The sequence below is a fragment of the Entelurus aequoreus genome, linkage group LG26, assembly GCF_033978785.1.
Source record: "Entelurus aequoreus isolate RoL-2023_Sb linkage group LG26, RoL_Eaeq_v1.1, whole genome shotgun sequence".
In the NCBI taxonomy this organism is placed as follows: Eukaryota; Metazoa; Chordata; class Actinopteri; order Syngnathiformes; family Syngnathidae; genus Entelurus; species Entelurus aequoreus.
Window position 1 is genome coordinate 22,526,732 of NC_084756.1, and position 2,500 is coordinate 22,529,231.

A 2,500-nucleotide genomic window follows, 5' to 3' on the forward strand; every position below is an offset into this window, starting at 1 on the left:
GGTGGGGGGGGGGTTTAGGAGGGGAAAGGAAACCGTCATGTGAAACTGTTGTGTCTTCTCGTTGCTGCGCATTTTCTTATTAAAGCGTATCATTGTCGCTCCAGGAAGTTCAGCTGACTATTTCTGTCTCGCCAAGGACGGGGTGGTAATTCTGCAGTAGTGTTATTATATTATATTTCAAAATACTGTTTTTTTTTTTTAATACAAGCACTGAAAGCTAAATATTAGCACAAAAAAAATCGGAATACATTTTGCACTGCAGCTGATATTGTGCCCTTAAAGGTGCAACGTTTATATTCCTTTATGGTCCAAGCAATTGTTTTTAGTTGCCATGTTTGTTTACAAATCTAGTTCATTTTTTTTTCTTTCCGTAATGTAGATTTCGCCCTAAGTTAACCCATTGAGGGCCACATCGCAGTTATGGTTGCCCTCGGAGGGCCGCTTTTAACAATGAGTAATATATCAATATACATGTATTTATATATAATACCATCCATCCATTTTCTACTGCGTATCCCTTTTGGGGGTTAACAATATATTGTTTTACATTAGCTGCAAAAAAAAATTTCAATTTGCAGCTCAGTCACTATAATTTTACAGTAAACGCAGTGGTTTTGTTTTTACAGCATATAAAAAAATGGAATGGAGAAACCACACCGCTGTTTTTAGCTGTAAAATTCAAGCAAAAAAGCTGCCAGTTACACTGCAAAAACTGAAATCTAAGTAGGATTAAATATCTCAAATAAGGGTGATATTTGCTTATTTTCTGTCTTATGAGATCATTCTTCTCACTATGCAGATTTTATGTTAGAGTGTTTTACTTGTTTTAAGGGTTTTGGTCCTAAATGATCTCAGTAAGATTTGATGACCTATATGGAGTAAAACATGCTTGAAACGAGAATATCAACTGATGCAAAGCTGTGTCATCAACACTCACAAGTATAAAACTGCTTTTTTAAAGTAATCATTTCTTACTTCAAGCATGAAAAAAAAATCATGATGTATGCATATCATTATGTCAAGATAATGGCACTAGCATTTACTTCATTTAAGAATATTTTTCAACATATTGAGCAAAAAGGTCTCTTTTTTTTTTTTCTACCAAGAAAAGTGCACTTGTTATTAGTGAGAATATACTTATTTGAAGGTATTTTGGGGTTCATTGAGGTTAGCTAATTTTACTTGTTTTGGAAAGTCTTGCCAAGCCGAATTTTCTTGTTCTATTGGCAGATCATTTTGCTTAGTTCAAATAAAACACTCCTAATTTTTTAAATTTTTTTTATTGTTTTTGAACACTGACTTTTTGCAGTGTAGTTGTTGTTTTTTTTACCGTAAAATCTTGTTTTAATGTTTTTTTGGTTTGTGTTTTAATGTTTTAGTGTCTTTCTGTATAAGGAAAAAAAAAGTTGATTTTACGGTCAAAACTACGGAATTTAACCGTAAAATCTATTGTCAATTTTACAGTCTACAATTTGATTGATCATTTTGTTTTGAAATCATGCAGTATTTATCTTTATTTTAGCAAAAAATATTTTTTGGAATACATGATAATATTTTGATTTTGATAATATTGAGTTTTAAAAGATATGCAATTGAAATGTCGAAAGGGAAAGAACAAATATATTTAGAAAGAAAATATTAAGCATTTTATTAACACATTATTTCCAGGCTTTCGCGGGCCACGTAAAATAATGTGGCGGGCCTTGAGTTTGACACCTGTGGTCGACAGTATTTCCTTCTGTTTCGCGCCTTGAACCGGAAGTACAAGTTGGTGTGCCCTTGAGGAATCCCCTCCTAGGTTTCTCATTGTCATCCCATTGGGTTGAGTTTTTTCTTGCCCTGATGTGGGATGTGTTGTGGCTTGTGCAGCCCATTGAGACACTTGTGATTTAGGGCTATATAAGTAAACATTGATTGATTGACTTCTGTTAAAGTGCACTAAGCACTTGATCTTCTGTTGTTTTGCTACTTTGCAATCCAGCTAGCTTAGCAGTTAGCAGGACTTCCTGTCTTCTTGCTCGGCGTTGCGTGTTTAACTAGTCCTCCCGCTCCAGTTATTTGCCGCCATGGACGCGAGGAGGAGCGACTTAAGTTTAGCTCGCTGGTCCTCAGTCAGCAATCGCTTGCAGCCTTTTGCGGCAAACTGCGACTGAGCGACGACTGGAACGTGTCTTCAACCCGCGTCTCGCAAAAAGCCTTCACAATAAAGGCACACATCAACCTCCATAGTAAGACTGCCAAATAAGTCACTATGGGGGCAAAAAAAGTTGCGAGTGCCAGCACTTTGATAAAGAAGGTGAGAAACACTATTGAATTCAAAGTCATGGCAAAGTAGGAAGACATGTATCCTTCTGTGCTCATCGCGGATAAACGTTAAGTCCATTTCAGTCGTCATGTCACATTTTTTCTGCGTATAAAAACTATAATTATTTGGTGCCTTAATCAATTGGATTTACATTTATCATAAAAATAAAGGGATAGAATAAAAATCTTACATCAT

At 35.5% G+C, this 2,500-nt stretch overlaps 1 protein-coding gene across 1 annotated transcript in view; it reads left to right on the forward strand.

The window, feature by feature from the left end:
* skib (v-ski avian sarcoma viral oncogene homolog b) overlaps window positions 1-2,500 on the forward strand; it is a 122,776-nt gene that overhangs the window by 83,244 nt on the left and 37,032 nt on the right. The window lies entirely within an intron of this gene.